The sequence below is a fragment of the Miniopterus schreibersii genome (genome assembly GCF_964146895.1).
Source record: "Miniopterus schreibersii genome assembly, chromosome: 10".
Lineage (NCBI taxonomy): Eukaryota > Metazoa > Chordata > Mammalia > Chiroptera > Miniopteridae > Miniopterus > Miniopterus schreibersii.
In genome coordinates, this window is record NC_138110.1 from 55,910,663 (window position 1) to 55,938,199 (window position 27,537).

The window sequence follows — 27,537 nt, forward strand, 5'->3', positions numbered from 1 at the left end:
GGGACAGAGTGGCAGGAGGCATCTCCGCAGCCGGTCCCCTGGGGGAGAAGCATGGCTCAGAGCATGGTTTCCTGGAGCGCTGGCAAAGCAGCAGCCCCCAGGAGGTGCCAGGAAGCCCAGGGGCTGGAAATGTTGGCGGCAGGAGCCATCCGTGGGGCAGGCTGCCCCTGCTGCCAGGAAGACGCTCTGAGTGAGAAGGGACATGGCTGAACAGGACAGAGAAACTCACCCAGGGCTGACGCGGAGGCCACTGCGCCTGGTTCAAGATCACGAAATAAAACTCTGAGAAAAAGCAGCTTTGAGGCTGAAAGAGTTTGGAACAGATCTAATTAATCGGACTCTATTTTGTAATTGCAAACCTTCTCAGAGCCTTGACTGTGTTGCAGTGATGGTTGGAGCCAGGGAGCCGGTCAACAGGAGGTCCCTGGGCTCTAGCACAGTGTCTGGCGCATGATAAGTGGCCAATAAAGAGTGGATATTACACAAATGAGGAAATGAATGCACAACAGTCACTCTTCTTTCCTTTTCTTCCTCCCTCCCTCCCTCCGTCCCTCCCTCCCTCCCTCCCTCCCTCCCTCCCTCCCTCCCCAGTGTTTACTATCACAGGCACTATGCTAGGTGCTAGGGACACATAGTGAGATAAAACAATCTGCTGTGTGTAACTAATTACTTTATTACAAGTCCTGTCTGCAGGTGACTGACAGGTTTGCCCCAGGAGCTGGACAAGCATAAGAAGCTGAGAGCTGCCCAGACCCCAGAGGACAAGAGAGAAGCTCCTCATGGCAGGCTCCTTCTTGCTCCCTTTAATACCCCTTAACATCCCACTGTCCTGGAGGCCCCAGGTACCCCAGACCTGGCACAGCAGGCCAATAGCCCCCTCCCCCCCCCAGCAGGTTTTCTTGCTTGTTGTCTGAGACAAACCACTGGCTTGTGAGCCCTGGGAGAGTGGGGTCACGTCTGTCCTGCTCACCAGGGCACCTCCAGGGCCTGGCAAGGACTGGCACTAATGAATATGGGGTCTATGGTGAGGCCTAGGGGCAAGGCTGGAGGCGCAGGTCCATAGCCAGAGGTGAGAAGGAAACAAAGGGGCAGTGGCCAAAGTTCTGGGAAGTTCCAGGTTCTTGGTCATGGTCCCAGCTCTGGGTTCCAGGCCCTCCCGCAAGGCTGCAGAATGTTCCTCCTGCCCTCCCTTACTGGCCCCTGAGCTGCAGCCCAGCCAGTGCCCCTCTGCTTCCTTTATGGGCAGCTCCTCTCCCGGGGAACCAGCAAGACCTCTCGGCCCACAGGGAGCCTTGCAGTTGTTCCCTCTGAAGGGAGAGAGCTTGTGTGCTCCAAGGTGGCCAACCTGCTCCCCATGAGCTGAATGCTCTGGGTCGCAGAGACTTGCCAGGGTCACTGGGACCATTCTTAATGCCATGTGGGCCCTTAGTGCCTAGAGCTGGTGGTGACAGATGATGGAGCCGAACTTCCCTTGCTGGACTTGGAGCAAGGATCTTAAAGTGTGGGGAAGGTCAACATTGTGTTTACATAAATGTAGAAACCTGATTCAGACCACAGGGAGTGTGGTTATGGTGAGAAGAGGGGGACTCAGGGGCTTCCCCCAACATTGAGCTCCTACAATGTACAGGGCACTGGGCCAGGCCCTGTGCTCAGGCCTTATGCAATCCTGCAAGGCAGAGGTTACTGTCCCATTTTACAGATGCGGAAACTGAGTTCCAGTGGACCGAAGTGATATGTCCAAGTCCAAGCTGCTGTAATGGGATTGGAAATCAGGTGTGTTGTATGAGAAGCCCAGGTGACATTCAGACAATCCTTTGCATCCTGTGATCAGAAAAGTGTGTGCCCTCTGAGGTAGTCTCCCATTGGGAACCTTGGTGATGAAAGAGAGAGGCATAGGGGAGAGATGTGGAGGGTGTGACCAAAAGGCCATGAGGTAGGGGAGAGGAGTAATGCTACTCCTTCATTCAGATAGTATTGAACATCTCCTCTGGGCTAAGTGCTAGGAATTTAGCAGAAAGAAGCCTAGCCCTTGACCTTGGAGGCTCAGTATATGAATCAGATGTTTTTCAAGTATTACACAAATAAATGTGAATTGCATCTGTGAATAGTGCTCTGGAGGAGACGTACAAGTACTAAGAGGGCTCTGGATGGCCAGTAAGGTTAAGGTGGTTTCCCTAAGGAAGGAATGTTTCAGCTGAGACTTCAAACATGAAGAGGAGTTAGCAAAGTGAGTGCAAGTGTGTGTGTGTGTGTGTGGGGAGGGGGAGAGCAAGAAATATCCCAGAGAGTCAAAGGCCCTGGGGCAGAAGAGATTCTGGTGCTCTCTGGCAATCAGAGAGCAAAGTACTACGTGGTGTCTTAAAGTTGGAGCACAGGAAGCCAATGAAATATCTTAAGTAAAGAAGAGGACATGACTTTATTTGAATTTTAAAAATCTCTCTCTGACTTCTTTGTAGAAGGATATGTTTCCTTTTAACTGCTAAGAGAAGCTTGGCAAGAAGGGACTGGGGGCTTACTTGCAAGTGAACTCCTTTTGCCAGGCTTCAGTTGTCCCCTTTCTAGAGTGAGTTTGGATCAATAGCTGATCATTTCCATCTAGTGTTGGTGCTCGATGGCTCTTCCTATCTCTCAATAGTCTTGGCAAATGAATTCCTTGTCTTTCTCAATCCTTCTCTTGTATCATTTAACATGGACACTTGGAGAGTGGGTTCCCATGTGCTTGTGGATACATCTCGAGAAATGCCTAGAAAAGGCATAGGACCCACTATCTTGGGAGGACCATGCAACAGTATCTGTTCAATAGAGACATGTCCAGGTTGTCAAGCAGGGACTGTACTAGTGGCATTAACCTTCTAGAATCTCCTGCAAGTGGGTAAAAGAGTGTAGGAAGATGTTTCTTTTAATATTGTTTATAAACAGTGAAAAAAGTGGAGCTAACTTAAAAGTCCACTACTTGGCAACTGTTAAAAATGATGGCACATGTGTCATATGAAATGCTATGTAGCTATTAAGAGAAAGAAGTGGAAACTCTGTGTAACACAGTGGAAAATCTCTGAGACATTGTGATGGGTGAAAAGAGGCAAACTGTAGAAAGATATACATAGTCTGGAAAAAGTTGGGAACACCCCTTCTACCCCCTGCCTTTCCTATGAGCTTCTATGTAATATATACATACCACGCAATCATACAAAGAATAGAGATTTGAAAGAGAAATACTTAAGTGATAATAGTGTTTCCCTCTGGACAGGGACCAGGATTAAAGTTGACATCTGACAAGGGGAACTCTTGCCTTCTCAGTAAAATTCTAAGATTTTTTAAAAAGAAGAGCACATTTATGTACGTATTTCTTAAGTAAGTAACATCAAATTAATAAAAAAATAGGATAGGACCCTTGAAGATACCCAGGAAAACATGGACCAGACTTACTGCTGCAGGGAGGGGTACTTTCCCATTTCTATTTTTTCTACGTTTGCTATATTATAAATCTATATTATAAAGTCTTTACGTTTTCCAGAATGAGAATATATTTATATATGTATGCAGTAAAATAAAAAAGTGAAAAAGGAAGCGATTCGGTAAGCAAGCCCAGCAGCGAGGAGCATTTAGGGGGAACCGAGGCCTGGGGAGCCCATGTGACTGCAGGCAAGCGCGGTGAGTCAGTGGGCGAGGGAAGCGAAGGCCATCGCCAGTGCCCACCGAGTCACGTGATGCAGGACACAGCAAACTGGCTTGTTTTGCAACCTGGGCAGGTCCTTTAACCACAAGCCTGCTGGCCGGCCCCAGGCAGCGGGGAAGATGATGCCAACGCTCTCCCTTGGTGAGTCATGCCTCTTCCCGCACTAGCTGGGGAGAATGTGGAGAAGTTGGGCTCTGGGGCAGAAGCTACTGCCCAAAGGCCCTGCCAGGCTGCGTGCCCTGGAGGCTGAGCTCCCAGATGGGGCTGCTGCTGCCATAGATGACCTCACTGTGGATGTGCCCTTCAGACCACAGCAGCCAGTGCCTGCGTGGGGCTCAGAAGCAGGTGGGGTTTTCGGGGGCTTCCAGCAAACATTGAGCGCACACATTTTGTCCAGGGCACTGTGATCAAGCATCATGGTAACTTACAAGGTGGGCTTGCTGGCCCCATTGTATAGATGAGGAAACTGAGCCTCAATGGAGGTAAGTGCCTTGTCCAAAGTCCTAGATCCAAGCTAGTGAATGGCTGAAATGGGATTTGATTGCACTCTGGTTGCTTCCTCAGGCAGAAAGGTGTGTGCTCACAGGTATGTGTCCTTGGAGGTCGTTTCTCATGGGTCATGCTCTCAGGTTTGCTGCTGGAAGGGGAAGGGCAGGAAGGAGAAGTGGGAGAAGTTCCAAGATGGCAGCAAGGACAATGGGTACCATTTCTGAGCACTTCTCTGCCAGATCTGGACTGAGCACTTTACTCTCATGTGCTCCTTCATCCCTCCAACAACTGGAGAAATAATCATCCTTATTTTCAGATGGGCTAAGGGACTCCCAGAGAGCTGGTAAAACTCTGTTGCCTGGTGTGTCTGAGGGTGTCTCTGGAAGAGATTAGCATTTGAATCAGGAGACTGAATACAGAAGATCACTTTCCCCGACATGGGTGGGCATCATCAACCCATTGGGGGCCTGGGTAGAACAGAAAGGTAGAGGAAGGGTGGGCTTGCTCTCTCCCCTTGAGTGGGGACAGCTATCTTCTCCTGCCCTCAGATGTCCAAGCTTCCAATTCTTGTACTTTCCAACTCAGACTGGGACTTCTTGGGCCTTCAGACTTGGACTGAATCCCACCACCAGCTTTCCTGCTTCTCCAGCTTGCAGATGGTGGGTTGTGGGACCTCCTGGCCTCCACGATCATGTGATCCAGTTCCTATAATAAATCTGTTGTGTATATATCTCGAGATAACCTATTGGTTCTGTTTCTCTTGAGTCCCCTGGCTAGTACAGATGGTATCAAGTTCATCAATTATTATTATTATTTTTAAAAATTTATCTTTATTGTTGAAAGTATCACAGGTGTCCCATTCCCCCCCCCAGTTGACCCCCTCCACCTCGCTCCCACCCCCTCCCTAGGCCTTCACCCCATCATTGTCTGTGTCCATGGATTATGCATATATGCATGTAACTTCTTTGGTTAATCTCTTCCCACCTTCCATCCCCTTTCCCTCTTCCCTCTGAAATATGATTGTCTTTTATATGCATCAATGTCTCTGGATCTATTTAGGTCATCACATTATTTTGTTCATTAGCTTCTTCTTAAAGAAGACCCTTCCACATTTCATGTAGTACTGGTCTGGTGGTGATGAACTCCTTTAGCTTTTTATCTGTGAAGCTCTTTATCTGACCTTCAATTCTAAATGATAGCTTTGCTGGGTAGAGTCGTCTTGGTTGTAGTTCCATGTTTCTCATCACTTTGAATATTTCTTGCCACTCCCTTCTGGCCTGCAAAGTTTCTGTTGAGAAATCAGCTGATAGTTGTATGGACGCTTCCTTATAGGTAACTAATTGCTTTTTTCTTGCTCCTTTTAAGATTCTCTCTTTGTCTTTCACCTTTGGCATTTTAATTATGATGTGTCTTGCTATGGTCTCTTTGGGTTCCTCTTGCTTGGGACCCTCTGTGCTTCTTGGACTTGTAAGTCTATTTCTTTCCCCAGGTAGGGGAAGTTTTCTGTCATTATTTTTTCAAATAGGTTTTCAATTTCTTGCTCTCTTTCATCTCCTTCTGGCACCCCAATAATACAAATGTTGGGCCTCTTGAAGTTGTCCCAGAGGCTCCTTATGCTATCTTCATATATCTGGATTCTTTTTTTCTTTTTGCTCTTCTGGCTGGGTGTTTTTGGTTTCTTCATGTTCCAAATTGCTGATTTGATTCTCAGCATCCTCTACTCTACTGTTGATTCCCTGTAAATTATTCATTTCAGTTCGTGTAGCATCTATTTTCTCAATTATTTTCGTCATACTCTTACTAATATCCTTGAGCATCCTTATAACTATTATTCTGAACTCTGTATCTGTTAGCTTGCTTGGATCTATTTCATTTAGTTCCTCTTCTAGAGATTTCTTCTGTTCTTTCCTTTGTGACATGTTTCTTTGCCTCCACATTTTGGCTGCTTCCAGGTGTTTGTTTGTTTCTATGTATTAGGTAGAGCTGCTATGTCTCCTGGAGTTTGTAGAGTGGCTTTGTGTAGTAGGTGTCCTGTAGGGTCCAGTGGCTCAGCCTCCCCAGTCACCTGAGCTGGGCCTTCTAGGTGCACCCCTGTGTGGGCTGTGTGCACTGTCCTGTTGTAGTTGAGCCTTGGTTGCTGTTGGCGTCACTGGGAGGAACTGACCCCCAGGCCAGTCGGCTGTGAGAACCAGCTGCAACTATAGCCAAAGAGCTGCTGTGCTGGAGACACCCCTATGGAGCAGGATTTACTTTAGGGGGGCTTTGGTGTTCACCAAGTATGCCCCTTGAATGTGTCACTTGTGGGTGTGGTAGGGCTGTAATCCAGCGTGGTCGAGTCTGACCACCAGGTGCACTGTCTCTTGGGGCCTCCCTGGAGGTGCAAAGTCAGCCTGTGCCAGTGCCTTGCCCAGGGCCACCCAGCATGAGCTACACAGCAAACCGTAGTTGGCTGCTACTTGTGCTGGGCTTGGCGGTGTCCAGGAGAGATGAAGCTATGAGCCAATGCAGCTGCCGCTAGTGCCAGGCCTGGGGCCGCTTATCAAGCTGTATGGGGCAGCTGCTGCCTGTTTGAGAGATTCTAGGAAAGTCCTAAGCATAAGGCTCGGGAGGCCACGTGCACAGAAAAGCCCCTGGAAAGGGCCCGGATGAGCTGCAGGTGGGGAGGGGCGGGGCCTCCGGGAATTACGGGGCGGGGCCAAAGGTGTGAGTCGGGTGCTGGCGACTCAAACATGGCGCCTGCCTGCCGGCTGTGTGCGGGGAGGACTCGCCACAGGAGCCATGGCCTCCGCCAGCCCTTCTGCCTGGGAGGAAGCCGGCCCTCCACCCCTCGCCCGGATTCCAGGCAGGTTAGTTCCTCCCCGACTGTCCCGGGTCCTTTCAGCTGCTGCCCGGCGCTGGGCTCAGAGGGAGCGTCCGAGTGAGTCCGCGCCGGGCCCTTTAGAGGAGCCGCTGGGGCTCCCGCAGCCTCCGCGACCCTCAGGGACAGTCCCCGCTGGTTTCTCAGCCCGGAGTTGTGGGGACGTCTCTTCCCGGCCCTGGAGCCCTGGGCTGGGGGTGTTCTGTGGGGCTGGGATGCCTCACTCCTCCGGGAAACCCCCACCGCCAAGATGCCCTCCCGGGTTTAACCTGCGGCACCTGGTGTGGGCCCGCGGCCGCGTCTCTGAGATTCAGCCCCGATCCGCCCGCGTCTCCCCCTCCTCCCCGTCTTGGTGCTTCTTCAGCTCCCTGGTTGTGGGGCTTCTGTTCAGCTGGATTTCAGGAGGCTCTGAGTGATGGTGGTTCTGTGTTTTAGTTGTAATTCTGATGTGGTTGCTGGAGGCGGCGGGTCAGCCGTTACCTACGCCGCCATGTTGTTTCCTCCTATCCATCAATTATTTGTTGAATCGTGTTTTCCATCCCCAGGCGAGTGCAGTGGTTACATGATGGGCTTGACCAACCCACAGATCTGGGTTTGAATCCTGACTGGCTGGATGGTCTTGGGCCAGTCACTCGACATCTCTCTGTTCCATCTGTAAAATGGAGATTCTAAGGTCTTTTTCTCAGTGCTGGTGTAAGGAGTCAGTGAAATATTTATGGAAAGTGCTGAGCCCAGTGCCTGGGACACAGAGCACATTGGAATCATTAACTGTCCAGTGCCTCCCGTGACTGGCTGGGGGAAGTATGGCTGTTCCCATGCCACTGGGAGGACCTGGCTCCGAGCTCTGAGTCCTGCCCATGAGCCCTTTCCCCCTGAACGCGCCACTTCTCATTCTTCAGAGGCTGGCGACTTACACCCACAGTTACACGTGCAGAGAAGGGCGGGAATGAGCTGAACAGGTCTACAGACCAAACGTCACCTACCAAGAAATACAATGGGCAAACAAGCATTTTGAAAAAGTTTATACTTAATTCTGTCCAAGGGAATTAAAATGAATTACATCAACCACCTTAGGGAAAAAAAAAAAGCCTTATCTGTGCTCAGTGCTGGTGAGGCTGGGATGAAGGATCACATACACGGATAGTACTTGGGACCATTCAAATTCTTACAGATTTCAGGGAAAATAGGACAACATATTGTTGCATCCTGATATTTATCCTGAGAATGTCCTCTGGAGAACAGGTATAGGTACAAGCAGAGATGTTTTCTGCACCAGTATTTATAACAGCAGAAACCTGGGTAACTCTTGAAACATCATTTATAAGGCAATGGTAGGCCAAGTCGTGGTCACCATGTAATAGCAGTCAGCACTGCCCATGATAAAGGTCTTGAAGAAACATACAAGGTGTTTCTTAATATAATTACCTGGAAAACGGAATGCGAACTGGAATTTGCTCCATGAATGCAACTATGTTAGATTTGTGTAAATGTGTGTGAGGACAGAAAGGTGAAAAGCAGAGCTGTGGCGGTGGTGGGGGGGCTGTGGACCAAGTCACTGTCCCTGAGTTACCCTATAGGTGACCTGGAGAAGTCCCAGACATTGAGATTTCATGCCCAGAGTCCTTCCCATTAGTCTGTGCAGTCTCTCTCTGCATCTCCTGCAGCCAGGTCATCCCAGAGACTCCCCAAGCACAGCTTCCATGCCTGCCTCAAGATACAAGTACACATAATGGCCTCTTACCTGGCTCCGGAAAACCACCCTGCCTTCACCAGGGACTTCCAGGAGGCCAAAGCACTCCGATCTGGACTGGAGGAGTCCCCTGAGTGCTGTTCGGCCTCAGCAGAGGCTGGTCTTGATCAGTTGCTCTTGAGAGCACTCTCCGTAGAGGCAAAGAGCCTGCATGAGAGGGAGGCTGCGTTAGTCTTAATGACACTGATGGGAGCTTGAGAAGGGTCCATGGGAATCATCCACTTTTGCCCACAGGACCATTTCTGACTTTAGACCAAGCCATGGATGGAACCATTTCTGTCTGAAAGGAACTCCAGAATGGCCTCTAAAGCAGGTTTGAAAACACTCGGCTTCTCAGCCACCCTTCCCTAGGATCCTCTTGGGTCTGGCTGATGCCATGTTAGCGTTGGAGACACGATCCGCAGTCCACTCCCACTCCCGTCTCTCACAGATGGACTCTCCTTTTGCCCACCTGCGGAGAGCAAGCGTGCATTTCCAATCAACACCCAACCCGGCCACAGAATCCTGCTCTTACAACCTGGGTAACTTGAGTGCCAGAGAGGACTTCCTGGGAATGAGTTCACCTTCATTGCCATTCATTTGTCCGTCCATCCATCCATCCATCCATCCATCCATGCATCCATCCATCCACTTCTTCCTGAATTATTAAGTACTCTATGGCTGACACTGTTCCAGAGGCTGGGGATACAGCAAGGCAACAGTGGCCCTGGAAATGAATAATAAAAAGTGCATAATAAAAAGCCAAGAAGTTCTATAAAGGAAACCAACTGACGTTCCTTTCTGATAAAGAACAATGGGCGGGAGTGAGCGGCCAGACCTTCGTTGTACGGAGTAGCCACTGGAGACCTTTTCTAGGAAGTGTCAGCTCAGCAAAGGCCAGAAAGAGAAGAAAAGCCCAGCGGTGCAAGAAGCAGGCGAAGAGCCTCCCGGGCAGGGCCAAGGGCTGAGGTAGGTGCTGGGTGCTGGGTGCTGGTGAGCTCTAGACATCCCACCCTGTTCCTCTTCTCTCTCTCTCTCTCTCTCTCTCTCTCTCTCTCTCTCTCTCTCTCTCTCTCTCTCCCCATCTCATAGATCATTTGGTTTCCATCCATATTTTGGTGCCTAACTTAGCCGAGTCTGGCCCCTTCTCTCTCTGTCTCTGTTTTCCTCACCCCTCCGACTCTTCCCGTCTCTCTAACTCTGTAATCTCCTTCTCAGCCTTCGTCTTTCTTCTGTCTGCCTCCTGTTTCCCTGGCCCCTTTGGCTCTCCCTCCCTCTCCCCTTTTCAGCTGTCTCTACCTGACTTGGCTCCATCTCGCGCCCCACCTCCTCCCACCCCTCTGCTGCTGTGCCTTCCCTCCCCGAGCAGAGGCCGCTGGGCAGCCCGCCGGATGGATATTGCTACTGACAGCAAAAGCCTTGAAATCATTCCCATAGCACATCTCCGGGAGGTGGTAAACCGGCAGTGTTTTGTCTGCACCCAAGAAAGACGGGGGCTTTTAAACAAATATATACATTCTCAGAAATCCAAGCATTTGTATTTCTCCATTGATCCGTTAGGGCACCGAGTGAGTGCAAACCTTCCTGGGGGCCTGGAGGGGAGTGACAGAAGGAACCTGCACCGGGGAAGGAGGCGCAGGGAGTGGAAATAGTTCCAAAGGGCTGGGCAGAGCCTGTGCTCCAAGGAGGCTGATTTGTAGAAGGGAGAGGTTACTTTGGTTGGAGGAGTCAGAGGAAGCCCCATGATGCCTAATCGTCACCTCTTCTGTGACCAGCTCTTCCTGACCACCTCCTGGTCCACACAGAGGCGGGACAGCTGGCTGTCCTGGTCCCCACTGCCCAGTGTGGGGATGGCTAGCACAGCTCAGGAGCTCTGAGGGTTCCTCCTCCACACCGGGCATGAATTTGGAAACAGCAATCGTGGGCTACTCAATGTCACAGCCCCAGTGGCCTTCCCTCAGCTGTGTCCTGTCTGGCTGAGCCAGTGTCCAATTAAATGCTCAGTGGGGTGGGAGAGCACAAGAAGAGGACACTTAGGAGGCTGCGGGAAAGCGCCGGGGTTTCCGCACCCCTGAAATGCCGGCGTGAGGGAAACAGTGCAGGTGAAGTGTCGAAACATGGCAGTAAGTGCTCAGCGACATGAGCTCATCACTCTTGTCACCGCAGTCTTTGTCATCAGCAGTGCCATCAGCTCCTCAGGCTTGGGCACCCTGCAGTCGCCTGGACATAAAACCCCCTCTCTCTCCATCATGAATGGATAAGAGACTACGGATTTTGGTGCAAAAGGCTAGTTTGCAGCTGTGCGAACTTTTTTTACTCTCTCAAATATGTTCTCTCACACGCGGGCGTCTGTCCAGAGACAGTCGAGGAGCTGGGGCCTGCTCAGGCACACAGGGTGCCGGCTCCTCCCCCTTCCTACCCACCAGTGTTGCCTGGGGACACCTCCCAGCTGTGCGGCCCAGTGCCTGACCCCCTGCTCAGGGCCCTGAGTGGAGCTAGAGAGGCCCTGCTCTGTCCCTCCACTTGGCAGTGCTTTGGAATGTCCCACCGATTTCATTCTAGAGCTGCTAACCACTTCTCTCCAAGTCTTCCCTTCCCCAAGTGTAAAATGGGAGCGTCTTATCATTGAAACGTGAAGAAGCGAGATAATGCATGAGACATGCATCGATCTCATAGGCCATGCATCTCACTTCTCTGTCCCTGCCCCTCCCAGTGTGAACCCTTCAAGGGCCAAAGCTCTCTGATTCCTCTTTGAAGACCTAGAGCTGGCTGTTCAAGGCGGTGGCCGCAGACCACTGTGGCTGTCGGGCACTTGAGTTGTGGCTGGTCTGACCGAGCAGAGGTGCAGGTGTAAAATACACACTGGAATTTGAAAACTTAGGATGAAATGCAGAATATAAAATAACCACTTAATAGTCTTATATTGGTTAAGTGTGGAAATTTTGGGTATATTGGGTTAAATAAAATGAATGAAAGTTATTAACTAATATTTATATTTTATGTTAAAATATATATGAAATATATATAAAAATACTTATATGAGTGAATAAAAGTAATTATTAAATAATGTAATTATTACTTAAATTTATTTTGTTTCTTTTTGATTTTTTAATGTGGCTATTAGAAAATTTAAAATTACTTATGTTGCTCATTTTGTAGTTGTATTTTACACTGTTGTTCAATAACAGTAAAAAAAAATCTGCTTAACACAAGTAAGCAATACCTGTGGGTGGCATTGGCAGATGAATGGATAAATAGAGGAGAATAAAAATTAATGGGTGGGCAGATAAACAAGGGAACAAATAAACTAACACATGGATGAGTGAACAGATGAAAACAGATGAGAGAACAGCTGAGTGAGTAAGTGACTGGAAGGATGGGTGGCTGGGGGAACGGAAGGAGGAATGAACAGAATTGACGGCAAAATGAAAGAATGGCTAGGAATAAAAAATGATAAATAGGTGGATGGATAAATTACTAAAAAGATTAAATAAGTAAGACCAAAAGTACACAAATAAATGCATACAGACAGACGGAATAGATGCCCGGGCGAGCAGGACTTGACTTTGACCAGAAGGCCTGCCCCTCTTCCTGGGCTCAGGAGCGCCAGCCTTTGACCAAGGAGAAAGGGTTACCCTCGCTCTTGGGGAATTTATTATTTTAATTGTTAGCCTTCATCAGAGGTTATTGGAATTTTCCCCCCTTAGACAGTTTATCACTTGTAAATTATTTGTCACGTCGTTGTAATTCTATCCAGATCCTTAACTTTCTAATCATGCATCTTTTATGGGGTCTCCTTTAAAGAAGCACTATGATTACGTGCCAAGGGTCCCAGTAAATTTTACCAGGCCATAAAATATTATACTTTAATTATTTGGAAGGGGAAGAAAGGCAAATGTTCCCTCTGCAAGACTCGGGATCAATACTCTAGGGCTCATGGTGGCACAAGCAGCTGCAGATGTCCTCCTCTTCCTGGTGTCCCTCCGAGGACTTGTCCTTCCTGCCCCAGGGTTGTTTGCACAGAGCAGTGGGGCCCAGTGTGCTGATGCCCCTTCCTTGATTCTCTGGTGGACACTGGGCCATAATAAACTCCTAAGCGTACACCCTTGAAGTGGTCCCTTGGTGCACAGCAAGTCCAAGAGGTGGTTGGGAAGGATGCCGTTATTCCATGCTTTGCACAGGTGAGAGAACTTAGGCCCAAAGAGCAATTAGAGATGGGACTCAAACTTTGCTCTCCTGACTCCATGGTAAATTTTTCCCCTCGCTGGGCTATACCTGCTACTATGAACTCAAACCAGAAAACATATGTGTGCTCGATGGGGCTTTACAGTCTCAGGGGTTTGAAAGTAGGAATCCCATGGTGCCAGAACTTTGCATCCAACATTCTATTCATGGAAATGAATATTTTAGCTAGATTTCCACTATGTGCCAGTCCCTGGTGTTGGAGTGAAGCAATAAAACACACCGATGAGTCTCTAGGCTTGTTCTCCTTGGGGAGATAGACTTGGTCAAATCCGCACATAGATCATGGAAATTGCACCTGTGCTAAATGCTAAGAAGAGGGGCTTTGAAAGCTTAAAAACAGGGCCTTTTAATGCATTGGGGAGGTCAGAGAAGGTCTTCCTGAGAAATAAGTGATTTGATATTTGAAGGATAAGTGGGAGTTAACTAGCTAAATAGAAGAAGGAAAAGTGTTTTAGGTAGGGGGAACGGCATATACAAAGGGCCTGTGGTAGGAAGGCCTGGAAAATAATCCAGGTGGCCAGAGAAGATATACTGATGAGAGACTATGAGATGAGGCTGGTGCGGTGTCAGGAACCACATCACCCAAGGCCTAGTGAGCAGTGTTAAGAGTTCTGGTTTTTATTCTAAGAGCATTGAGGTTTCAAGTAAAGGTTAGATGAGGAAAAAGAAATGTGTTAAAAGGCAGTGCAGGCAAGGGAAGACTCAGTGTAGGAGGGAGGAGGAGTGGTCCAAGCACAGGGGCAAATTCAAGAAGAGGGGGAAGGCAGGGGATGTTGAGTAATCCCCACTCACCCCTCTGGTTTTGACTTAGATGTCATTTCCTTGGGGAGTAATCCCTTGATCCCCAGTTAGGCCAGGTCCCCCACCCCCAAAGAGTGGTCCCCACCCTCCACTTCCCCTTTCACAATGCACGACACTGTTACTGACACATCTTACTTAATGGTCTCTTCCCCTCACCGGATGGGGGCCCCATGACGAGGGCCGGGATGAGGGGTGTCTAGATCACTGCTAGCTACCCTACCCCCAGCCCAGACATGGCACAGGGTTGGCAGGCAACACACGGAACTGAATGAGCAAATCAGTGAATGGGGCACCCAGGAGACGTGGAATTTATAAGGGGCACATTTCCCTGCGCTTGACACCCCCCCCCCCAGCTTCCCTCTCTTCCTCCTATATTCACTTCCTTTTTCGCCCCAAAGCTGAACTCCTTCAAATCTCTGCCCAGGGGCTCTCATCTGAAGGACACAACGAATACATGAGAAAATTTCTTAGCTCTGATCTGAAATGTTGCTTTCCGTAGGAGGGCTGCAATGCATATGTTCATTATACAGTACGGATGAACTACCTTGTTTCAAGAGGTAAGATGACTTGGTCAGTGCTGCTCAGAAGGAAGATGACAGAGCATTTATGAAACTCCTCATGTCACCCCCTTAGAATGACTCATTCTCTTACTAGTATTGCTGTTGATTATTTCAGGATGAACTTTTTTGGGTGAACCCTGTGGTTACAGGCTGGTGAAATCCCCAGCAAACTTTTCTGCCTAGAGAAAGTCGTATTTATATCAACAATAATATAATAATATGTATGCTAATGCTAGCTAGCATTTATGCCAGGAACTTTCCCAATCCTTTATAGCAGGGGTCTGCAGTCTATGGCCCACAGGCCAAATCCTCTTTTTGTAAATGAGGTTTTATTGGCACACAGCCATGCCAGTGTGTTTATGTACATCTGTGTCTGCTTTCTTGCTCTTATGGCAGAACTGAGTAGTTGTGACGGAAGCTGTATAGTCCTTGAATCCTCAAAAATTCACTGTCTGGCCATTACAAATAAGGTTTCCAATCTGTGCTTTACAGTCAATATTGCAGCATGACAACATATGTCTCATAATGTCCATTTTACAGATAACAAAACTGAGGCTCAGAGAGGACAAGTACTTTTCTTGAGGTCTCATAGAGACCAGAACCTAGAGATTCTACTTCAAAACTTGTGATCTTTCCTCATGTGTCCTGGAAATGACAGTGTCAGCCTGACCTTGAGGAGAAGGCAGGTGACCAATTTCTAAAAGCTTCTAGAATTCCAAAATTTGAATGCTCCAGCAGCATTTAGTTTTAGGGCAAATGCTTTGATTATCCATTGATACATCAAGATACCCTTCAATGAGTCACTAAAACAACAGCCATTTAGTTTGGTCTCATATCTGCAATGTGAACAGAGCCTGGGAGGGACAGCTGTTTTCCATACAGCATTGGCTGGGGCTATGGGTTGATTTCTAAGATGATTCATAGACATGATGGGCAAGCTGGTTCTGGCTCTGGGTTCCTCTCTACAGGGTGTCTTGGGCTTCCTTGCAACGTGGTGACTAGATTACAAGAGGGAGCATCCTAAGAGAAAGGAGGTGGAATTTGCCAATTTCTTAAGGCCTAGGCCTGGAAACGGCACAGGGCCCCTTCTGCTGTGGGTATTGTCCCAGGCATCCTAAACCTGCCTAGATTCCAAGAAGGGGACAGAGATACTGTCTTTCAGTGAGAAGACCGTCAAAGAATTTGGGGGCTTTATTTTATTTATTTTTAAAAATATGCTTTTATTGATTTCAGAGAGAGAGGAAGGGAGAGAGAGAGAAACATTGATTGGCTGCCTCTTGCACTCCCCCTACTGGGGATGGTGCTCGAAACCCGGGCATGTGCCTTGACAGGGAGTCGAACCAGCAACCCTTCGGTGCATGGGACCATGCCCAACCAGCTGAGCCACACCAACTAGGGCAGATGGTTTATTTTTTGATTACTTGTTATGTCTCAGGTGTCTTGCTAAGTGTTTATGTGTGTCATCTCATTTAATATTTAGAAAAGCCTCGCGAGGTGGACATTATTACCATCCCCGTTTTATAGAGGAGAAGACCGAGGCTTAGAGAGGTGAAGCAAGTTATACAAGTAGAAAGTAACAGAAGCAGAAAAGGCACTGGGGGTGGAGGGAGAAAGGATGAGGGGGCATTTCTAAAGCCTCAAAGAAGGAGCGGGCACTTCAGTCAGGGGATCTGCAGCTATAAGGACAGGCAGGTGGTATAGGGCTTGGGAAGCCAGGGGTATAACCGGCCATTGGGTGTTTCTAGAGCATAGTTGGGGTGAAGGGGATGCAGTGAGGTCATGGCTGGGAAGGAAGTTTGCAACACAGAGGGCTTGGGGCTTCCCTTGCAGGGACGGGGCCTCCTTCTGAGTGTTGAAGGGGGTGGACTACTAGATTTAGCCAACACCAGGCATCCCAAGCTTGGGCCCCTTCCTATTTTAGTGTGATCCATGGAGCAGGAGCATCACCCAGAGCTGCTTAGAAATGCAGCATCTCAGGCCTACTGCATCAGAACCTGCCTTTTACAGGGTCCCCAGGTGGTTCCTTGAATGGGACATTTAGAAGCACTGGTCCAGCACACTGTGTTCCACAGCTTATAACCGTACATCCTAGTTGCTCACAGTCAAGACTTCCTCTGATAGTTTTAGTTTTGAAAACCCAAGCAATGGCTTACAGGAGATTTGAGAGAAGATCAGTAACATCAATGACTGTGATCCATTCATTAGATTTTCTTTTCCTGGCTGTTCTAGTGACTGTAGCCTGGACCCTCTGCCATGGAACCAGACCCAGCCGTGGTTCCCAGTCACTCTCTTCACAAACTGAGCAAGTCAGCTCAATGGCACAATTTTGTGGGCCACTGGCCAGCACCATGGGTCATGGAGCGCTCATACCCTGAGAGTCCCCAGTGTGACAGACTGGGGGTTAGTCCCTGGTGCAGTCACATTCCCTGCCCACCAGTGGATAATCAGGGGCAGAAGTGAGGGTAGACTATGCGTGTGTGCACGTGCGTGTGTGATGGGTATGTGTGTGCATGTGGATCTAAAAGGCTCAGGTTGCAGAGATGGTTACATTTCCCTCCTCAACCTTGTTGTCAGGAGTAGTGATGATGCTTAGAAAGGGAGCTGCCCAGATATTTCCATCTTTCCTTCTTCTCTGAGCTGTTCCATGAGCATCTCCTCCTTCATGCCTGACTACAGGGGGGTGGGGGTGGGTTTCTTTGGGGATGAAGAGTGCAGAACTGGCGTCTGACCTGCAGAAGCTCACAGTCTGGTAGGAGGAAGGATGGAAGCCAAGCAAAAGGATGGAGGAGGCAGGTGCGATGTTTAAAGAGAGTGGGAAGCAGTCAGTGATGGGGGAACGAGAGGGAGGAGCCTCTGTTCCCAGTGGGAGATAGCTCTGCCATTCCCCATCTACATGCCTTTGAGTAGATGTCACAGCCTCTTGCATCCTCAAAGTCTTAGCGCATGTGGGGGTTATGCTAAGTTTCCCTTCAGAGTTTGGAAGGGCAGCCGGGGATGTAGCACATGGTTGGTGTTCATAGACTCCTGGGCCCTAACCTCAGACTCCAAGCTGGGCCAGTCAGTCTGGCTCACCAGGGGTAAAAAAGCCCAAAGCGACCAGTTTCATTTCACAAGCCACACTGGCCCAGAGCTCCTCCCTGTCTTGGGGGAAGTGATGTGACGTTCCTCGTGTGCAAGACGATGTGTGTGATGATGGAGTGCCCCAGGCGGCAAAGGGACCTTGCAAAATGTAAGATTCCCTCCTGCTGCAGAGGAGTGGAAGGGAGAGTTCAAGTGGCACCCCTCCCTCCTGCATTGTGAGGCTGGGCTGGCCTTGGTGTCTTAATGCCGTTCTTCTGAGGATTGAGCCTGGGTGGTTTGGGGACTTGCCCTGAAAGTCTTTCTTCCTCTCCTTTTCCTCCCCCTGCCTCTCCCCCTGTACTTCCCTGAGCCTTCCCAGCCCTCGAAGACAGTGAACCCATCTAGGCTCTGCTGGGCTTGGCAGGAGGGCTGGGCAGATGACGCAGGAGATGGGGCAGCGCTCCCAGGAGAGCAACGGGCCTGAGGCCAAGTCACAGAGTCACAGAGACTCTAGAGACCTGGCATCAAGAGGCCACGGCATCAACGGGGGCTTAGGCCCAGCAGAGAGGTGGGAGGTCAGGACTCCCCTCTTCCTCCCAGTGGCCGCACGCTGCTCATTCTTGAATGCTCGGCTCAGAGGGCTTTTCCCTGAGGATCTGGTTTTCTTGACATCCCCGAGGCCTTGGGTCTTAGCAGGAGATGACGGCTAGCCTTCCTGGGGGCAGCCCGGAGCCTGCTGTCCTTTGAAGGGAGCGATGGGTGTACTTCTGCATGGTGCCTCAGTACCCCCCTGGGTGGCCCACGCCTCACACTTGCCGCGCCCGCACGCACACTGTTAGTGTATGCACACTGACTCACCAGTCTACGCACTTCCATACTCCCCACAGGTGCAGGCACCTGCACACCTGGCTCATGCTCCCCTCCACAGCCGCGCCCCACCCGCTGGCTCCATTAGGGAGCTGTATTGCCCAAGCTCGCAGGTGTTCGCAGACCTGACACTGTAAGTGGCCGGGTGGGCCTTTTGGTGACACTTCCATAAAACCTCGTAAATCGCCTCTATGCAACGTCGCATGCACGGTTTCATTTTCCTCAGTAAATACACGCTTTCTTATTTCCTCACAGCTCCAGCCTTGGCTGAGTGCCCGGCCCAGGGGTCCACTCCCTGTGTGCTTGGCCATGACACATCGTGGGCAGGAGAGGGCCGCTCTGCTGGTTGTTTGAGGCCCAAGACACCCTCAGTAATAGAGGCCTGATTTGAATGAGATGTGAGGGGTCATCTTACCCAGTTGCAAATATGATCCTCCTCTTGCAAACAATGTGTCTTTCCACTTGTTCATTTATTCCATTTAAACTCTTTACCAAGGTATTAGGCAAGAGCTACTGTGAAGCCTATTTTCAGACATGGAGGCTGAGGCTCAGGGAAATGAAGAGCTGCCCGAGACCAAGGCCTGGGAACATGCATTGAAGCAACGCACCAGCTCTTTCTGACCCAGGTGGTGTTGGCCACACTTTGGGAATGTAGATCTTTTGTGGTTATGATTTGGGTCTCAGGATATAAACCTTATCTTCTCCTTGCTTAAAACAAAAATACCTTGGAAACTCTAACTTTTAAAAAGGAAGGACCAATTTCAAGAACAAACAGTTTTTACCTAGAGACTTAATGGAACTAAAAGCTCTAAGAGCTTTGGAGCTGACCCTCCAGTGAGGCTGGCTGTCACTTGCCGTGGTCAGTGTGGCAGCCATCGCCTCTCCTGGTTCTGCTATAACTTTGCGGCACTGTCACCTGCCTGTCCTTGAAAAATAATTTTGTTACTTACAGGTTGATAAGTCTTTACCCTTATAAAGACTCTTCTCCTGGGCTCTTCTCATCTGCATTTTAGGGACTGGGAAGCAGAGATGTCAACTTCACTGCCAGTAAGTGGCAGAGCCTGGAGCATGAATCCAGCTCTCTGACCTCCAGTAAAGCCTGTTTTCCCAAACTGTACAATATTGCCCCATCCCTAACTGCTATGAGAGGGTGATGAGCTTCCAGGGGGCCAGAGGGATGTGTCAGGAGTCCCAAGGCTGCCGCACACATTTCCTTGCTATGGGATTTCATGGAATGAAGAGAAGGCAGAAAAAAGGGAGATGAGGGCTTGGGGCAGGGATGGGAGAGTCACTGACCACTATTTTATGCCATCAAGTAATGCTAATTAGGTAACATGTCAGGAGCGGAGGGGTGAAATATTAAACAAAGAGAAGCCTTTTCTCTGAGGCTTTTAAAGTTGAAAGCTTGGCTAAAGTGGAAGAGAGGGAGATAGAGAGCTCGCATCACTGCTTTGATTTGGTACTCTGGGAGGCCCATTACGGAGAAGCCATCAATGGTCTAGGATGAGACTATTGAGAAGAGAAGGAAATGGGCCGCAGATCTGATGCCTTCACTTCTCTCTGTGGCATCCCTCAAATCACGGCACCAGTAAGTTGGACCAGATAAGTTCTTGCCTCTGGGGAATAGCCTTTGAGTGGGGTGTCATGCAGATGCATTCAGCCAATCACTTATAGATTCTGTGGTAATTGAGATGCTTCCAGAATACTCTATGGGAAAGATATTGTTAGCATTACCCCTACTCTCCTGACCTGCCCAAGCACAACCATGAGCTCTGGTCCTCCAGCAAGTTCTCTAAAGCCCTGGGTCTCCCAGATTCTTACTAGCCATGTTCTCTATTTTCTGCTTTCCTCTTATGTTCACAGCACAATGAGATGTCACCCAGGGGCCTCTTGGTGCCTCCTCTGTCACCTGCAGGTCTGCATCTCTCAACCACGGCAGCAGGGATGAGTTTTACATGGGTTCAGTGACATGGACTCCCATTCACCAGGGTTGATCTGGCTAAAGCAACTGCTCAGTGCTCTACCCGCCAGCAGGAATGACCAACTCTGAGTTCTTCACATGGCATCGCTCCCCAGCAAACCAGCTTGGGCAGGGTGATTGCGTTGAAAGTTTCTATCACAGAAGGGGCAGTGCTTCGTCCTCATTAGATTAGACACTTGCTCTGAATATGGATTTGCCTTCTCTGCCCACAGTGCTTCCGCCAAAACCACCCTGAATTCACAGGAGCCCTTTTTCACATCACAGTTCCCATGACATCACCTCTGACCAAGGACTCACTTGACAGCAAATGAATATCACCAGTGGGCTTATGCCCCTTAAGTCCACTGGCCTTGCAATGATCCCATCCCCCCTTAAGCAGTTAGCCTGATAGAATTTTGGAATAAGCCTTTGAAGACTCTTTGTGGCACTAGCTGGGTGGCAGCAATTTGTGGGGCTGGAGTAATCAAGTCCTCCAGGATACTCCAGTGACTGACGACACCAGTGACCAAGACATGACACTGTTTTTCTCCATAGTTGGGTGGGGGAATGAGCTCCTCTTACTTCTACCCCAATCATCCAAAGGCAAAGTTTTGCATCCTGCTCCTGTGATTTTAAGTTGTCCTGGTCTAGAAGATTTAGAGCCGAAGGGAGAAGGCTCCTACCAGAGGCACAGCCATGGGTCACTTAGATGGAAGGTGAGACTGCTTCCCATCCTCTTTAGATGCCTCATGACAGTGAACCAACAAGGAAGGGAGTTCCTGTGCTAGCTGGGCTGGTTGACCCTGAACAGGAAAGAGAAATTGGAGTATGTCTGTGTCTCAGTTCGTTCAAGCTGCTATAACAAAATACCATAGATTGGGCGGCTGATGAACAACAGAAATTAATTTCTCACAGGTCAGGAGGCTGGAAGTCTACATCAAGGTGTCGGCAGATCCAGCTTCTGGTGAGAACGCGCTTCCTGGGTCCTCGGTACCTCAGTGTTCCCATAAGGTGGAAGGGTCAAGAGGGAGCTCTCTGGGGTCTCTCTTCATGAAAACTCTGCCTTCATGACCCAATCACCTCTGAAAGGCCCCACCTCCAAATACCATTGCCGATTAGGTTTCAACATATGAATTTGTGGGGGACACAAACATTCAGTTTATAGCATTCTGCTCCTGGCCCAACCAAACTCATGTCCTTCTCATATGCAAAATGCATTAATTACATCCCAAGAGACCCCAAAGTCTTAGCTCATTCCAGCAGCCATTCTGAAGTCTAAAATTCCAAAATCTCATCTAAATAGCATCTAAATAAGATATGGGTGAGACCCAAGGTATGATGCATCCTGAGGCAAATTGCTCTCCAGTTGTGAAACTGTGAATCCAGACAAGTTACGTGTCTCCAAAATACAATAGTGTGACAGGCATGGATAGGCACTCCCATTCCAAAGAGAGACATAGGAAAGAAGAAAGAACAGGTACCGGGTAAGTCCAAAACCGAGTGGGGCAAACCACACTAAAACTTAAAGAGAATATCCTTCTTTGGCTTATGCTCTGCCCTTGGACCCCCTGGGGCTGCCATCCTGCCCCTACAACTCTCACAGGTTGAAGTCACATGATTTAATGGGACAAAAATACAGTGGTACTTTGGTTTTTGAATGTCATCCATTCCGGAAGACCGTTCAAGTTCTGAAACGTTCGAAGAGCGAGGGATGAACAGCCGACAGCTAGGCCTCAGGATCTTGCCCTCAGCAGAAGCCGTGTGGCATGTTCGACTTCTGAGGCGTGTTCGTAAACTGAAGCATTTACGTCCAGGTTTACAGCGTTTGTAACCTGAAATGTTCATCCACGGAGAGGTTCGAAAACTGAGCCACCACTGTAATGGAAAGGCCATTCCTATTACTATGTAGTAAATTGGCATGTTTGTCTATGTCATGAAAGTGTTACAGTTTTTAATAAATGTCTTTCACATTTATTGATAGCTTATTACTAAGACATTTTATGCTTTAAAACAGATAAGAGATAATATTTATTTTTACAGTTGCAAAACTGATAAATTTCCATTTAATTTTCCAGTATGTTATAATTGCAATATTGAAAAAAATGTATATTTAACTTACCTGGTGGCAGGAAATGATTTCTAACAGTTTTTAGGCTCACCCTGCCCTTCTTTGTGATCCCAGTGAGAGGCTAGAGAGCCGCCGTCTTCCCCGCAACTGTAAAACTAATATACTTGTGTCTTGGGCCCACATTTTGGACCAGTGATGGAACCACATGGGATGGGAAAGGGAGAGGAAAGAGGTGTGATGGGAAGATCCAGACTATCGATGACCCACTGCTGTGGAGATGGCCAGGAGGATGGCAACTGTGGGGAAGATGGGCAGGGAAATTATGAAGGAGACGAACGCGTGGGCTGTGCGTTTGGACATGGAGGTGGTGGTGCTAGTTGTGGTGGCAGTGGGTGGGGTGCTGGGGATGGTGAGAGTCAGGTGGAATGGCTCTTCCTTCTTGCTCCAGGTCCTCCTAATTCCAAGACCACGATCCAGCAGGATGGTGCGTCCCACCCCATTAGTGGAGACACATGATTTCCTGTGGCTGTTGCCTGGAAGGGCAGGGAGGGCTGCACACTTGTCCCAGAAGAAATGCGATGGTTCCTGAGTCAGCAAGCTCCCCAGGCTCGTGGAAGCAGGTCACATGGTGTCTCAGAAACATACCTATGTCTGTGAGCAGAAAAACAGAGCAAAACAACCAGAATGGCAGGAAATGTGGTCAGCGTTCTTTGAGCACTAGGGGAGGTGAAGCCAAGATGAAGGTCATTGGCTCTCACTAATGAAGAGACACTGAAACTGCTGATTTAAAGAATAATAATGAAAAAAAAAAGCACCCCAGGGGGACATTTTATTGCCCTTAGAAAACGTCCAATTTCATCCTTCATATAAAAAAATAAAGAAGTATTTTGATTTTCATGAAAGCCAGTAGATTAATATAAAAAGAAAACGACCCGGCCAAGAACTGAGCGCGAGCTGTGTTCCCGCGCACGCCCGAGCTGACTCCTCCGGCCGCATGTGAGCGTCTGCGTCTGGCGCGGGGAGCCCTTGTTCTGTAAAAGCTATTTCAGGAACACTTTGAAAAGGCTGCCCAGTGATGGCTGCCTCATTTGGGATTTATTATAATATCATTAGGAGGGTTATATCACTTGGTACAGTGTCCGACACGTTGTAGCCTGTGGTTTTATGATGTGGACAAATATCACACTCAGGAACAAGACGGCTCTGAGCAAATCAGCTCCATCTGGGTCCTGCTGTAAACACAGACTTTCCCTGCTCTGCGGGAAGACGGACCCTGATCCATACCTGGCCCCCTGACCTTAGCAACTGTAGGGCTTTTCTCTTCTAGAATTCCTCCCTCCTCAATCCCTGGGGCTTAGGAGACAGAGAGAGAGAGGGAGGGAGAGAGAGAGGAGGAGAGAGACCCCAAAACATAGCAGAAGGGAGGAGGAGCTTGTCCGGGAACGCAAGGGGAGTGGGGTTAGCTTTTATCCCGTGCTTGGCTGCCTCTGAGCCTGTCTGGATATTTCCATCTGTAGCACCTCACTTATGCTCTCAACAAACCTGCAGAGTAAGTCAATGTCAATAGTTGTTCACAAACAACTATGGAGCCTCAGCACAATTAAAGATCTCTTACTCAAAGTCCGTAAACTAGTAACTAAGTGTGGGGGGGTAGGGTTTTGAGGTTCATCTGATCCCATAGCCTGCACCCTCTCACAGTGCGTCTCCAAGTCCATGTCCATATTTCATGAACAAACTCCTTGTTGGAGGGGAGGGATCAGGACACGTGGGCGCACACTGTTTTCAGCTGAAAACTGGAACATTTTGAAAGCAAGTAGGAGCGTGGTGGAACCACCAGGGAGGACTGTTGGGCAGTTTCTAATAAAGTTAAGTATCTGCCCTCCTTACCCCCCAGCAATGCCTTTCCCAAGAGAAACGAGCGCCTATGTCCGCAGAAAGACTCGTGCAAGAATGTTTGTGGCAGCTGTTTCATAACTGTCAGGAACTGGAATCCGCCCAAGTGCACATCAGTAGGGAAACGGATAAACACGTTGTAGTATGTTCCTATGACAGACTACTGCACTGGATTAGAAATAATAAGCTGCTGAGAGCTGCAAGAACAGGGATGACCCTCAAAAGTGTCATCCTGACTGAAGGAGACAGACACAGGAGAGGGAGATCAAGCATGACCCCAGTTACATGGATTTCAAGGGTGAGGAACACTGAGGGAAGGTGGAAGGCGTCACGTGGTGCTCACCTCGGGGTAGGAGGCAGCTATTGCCTGGGAGGGATCGTGAACACCTTTCCGAGGCTATACAAACGTTCCCTATCTTGACCTGGGTGGGTGTTGCATGAGTTGATGCATAGGTAGACATTCGTTGAGTCATATATTTAAGGTTTTACTGTTTATAGACTAAACCTCCATCAAAAAGCAGAAAATCGTAGAGTTAAAAATAATTAGGAGAAAGTAGTCCAACTTGCACTTCCAACTCTCTCTTTTTTTTTAAACTGGCTTATTTGGTTCATTTTGACAGTATTCATAAGAAAAGTAGTATGGAAATATGGACAGGTACATGCTGTGTGGTGACACCGGATGCTGGATGTTCAGAGAGAATCACTAAAGAATGGGTGACTGGTTTATTTCCTGCACTTTGTAATTTAGAAAATGTTGTGTCCTGCTCTCCCTTGATGAATCGTAACGTGCACCCCACCCCCAGGCTCCTGCCCCTTTTTCTTTCTCCCTCCACCTCACGCTGCTATCACATCTGCCATACGGACTGTAGTAGAACAAGAGGTTTTAGGTGAAAAGAAAGGAAAAGAGCAGACCACTTTCCTTTGGGTGTTAAAATAGCCTGAAGTACTTTGCATAGCTTGTATTTTTTTTTCAGAAGAGACCTTGTAGGTCAACTCATAAATTGGAGTGGTGAACTCTTTATTTCTGCCAAAAAAAGAGTCAAAATGGGATTATTAGTTTATTTGAAGAGACATGTGCCGAATTCTCTCTGAAAAGCAATGCCAGGATGCTTCACTGTCGAGGAACGCAGTGCTTTTACTGCCGTTCCTCTAACGAGAGTGCTTAGGCCTAGAGAGTGTCTATGGGACTTTCCCCATGGACACCATTCGTCTCCACGGTCTCCGTGACGCCAAGGCGGGAGCCATTCTCAAGGAAGCTGAGGCGTCTGCACAGGTATTCTGAGTAGTTTACAGGACTTGTCTACACTGTCTTGCGTCGTGAAATAGTTGTTCAGCTTCTAGCTTCTCTCTATGTGGCCCTGGATTTTTTGGGCCAGGGACTGGGCCGCTCTGACTTCTCTTAGCTTTGGTTGCCGGAACGTGGGTCTGGCCATAGCCGATTTTGGAAGGGTGCCCTTAGCCTCCCTGCCCGTTGGTGCGGGTGGAGTTCATGGCCTCAATATCTGGTCAATGGCATCTTTTTATTTTGCAGCGATGGCTGTTCTGAGGATGGGGAGAGAGGTGAGTGGGTCAGGGTGAGTGGAAAAGCCATAGTTTGATGGTGGAAATGCAGGTAACTCTCCGAGTAGACTCAGTTCTCTGTCCCTACTCCCTAGGAACCATGTGTTCTGCGATTCTGTAGTTGAGAACAAGTGTGAGCACAGCCTAGATGATCATTGGTGGAGCCCAAGCTGTCTGGGCTGGCACAAGACAGAGGATGGAGGAGCCAATTGCTGACCTCAGCGACGGATGCCTGCTTCCCAGTGCAAGGCTCGGCTGGGAGAAGGGATCTTACTCACAGTTACTCATGGATGCTCGTGGTTATCTGGACCAGGACTCACACCCTCCCTGTTCAGGACTGGAATAGGATGCAAAATTCATAAAATCCTTCTAAGTACCTAAGTCTGTGAATGCTATTAGTCTGTGAAATATGAGGATAACAGGACTAATGTTTTTTCCCCCTTAATTTAAACCCTCAGACTTTAATTTCACCCTGTTCCTTATAAAAAAGATGTTTTCTCAGCTACACTGGCACACTTAAATTTTTAGTCTGCTGAGTTTTAAACAATGTCCGAATGCTTTCATGTTTTCTTTTCCATGCACGGTGCTCATTCTTTGCTTACTTGGTCAATTCCATAAATGTTTATTGAGTCCCTAGTGTAAGCTAGGAATAGTTCTCGGGAATGGCAACGAAGAAGCCAAGGAAGTAGACACTGTTCCTATGATGACAGGGCTTGTATTCTAGTGGGGAGACAAACTGCAAAGGTATAAACAAATGCACACGGCTAGTTAATGAGGTGTGCTATGAATGAGGAACAAAGTAAGGTTAGGAGGTGTGACTGCAGTTAGAGAAATAAGGAGAGAGCTTGGTAATCAGGAACCAAGAACCTGTTTGTCCCTCCTCCCCAACATTTAAAAGGGTGGTTGACCTTAGCTATGAGGATACCAAGAAGGAGTTTACTCAGAGCATCACAAGCGGCTTCCAAGTAAACATTAGATAACCTGCTTGTTCTTAGGACCTCTGGAGAAGGCTTACTTGCCTCCCCAGCCAGCACATTGTACGGAAAAAGCACTGTACGTACGGATCTCGTACGGATGTTGGGCAGTGTGTTCTGCCGTGTTTGTCTAGCAGTTGAGTCTAGGCTTGCATCCTTAGGAGGGGAAAGGGAGCATTCTGACAAAAATCACCCAAAGGAAAGAGACCCCACAGAAGGAAACGGGGCTGCGGAAGGCAGGCCTCAAACCAGAGAGTCCCTCTTTGGAATTGGCCCCCGGGACTCAGGTGCTCAGGATGTGTTCAGGTGATTCCAGGAGTAAGAGTCCATGCTTCACCCGGCCGGAGCCTCGGGGCTGCCTGAGCTGGTGGCCGGGGAGGCTTCCCTGAGAAGGGGCCACGCACGGCCACAGAAGCGCAGCTAGCAGTCGGCTTTCAGGGACACTGCGGACAGTTCTGTTCTCGGAGAAGGTGCAGCAGAGGCACAACCCCTGGGAGAGGCGGCGATTCCGTCAGCATTCAGTAGGCGCTTCCTCTTCGACCCAGTGATTCTCTTCCTACAAATGTGGCCCAAAGATACACATCTATAGGGCATCTGAATAAAGATTATCTATTGAATCCATGTTTTTCTAACAGATCACTGGAAACAATATCAAAATACCTACTTGGGTGTTTTTCAAATGTAAGAAATGATTCATTTACAGGTGCCTATAATTTCAGCCATCGACAGGAATGGGGACACGGTTCACCGGCTGATGTCCAGGATCCGTGGCTGAGTGGGGGAAACTGAGGGCCGCGC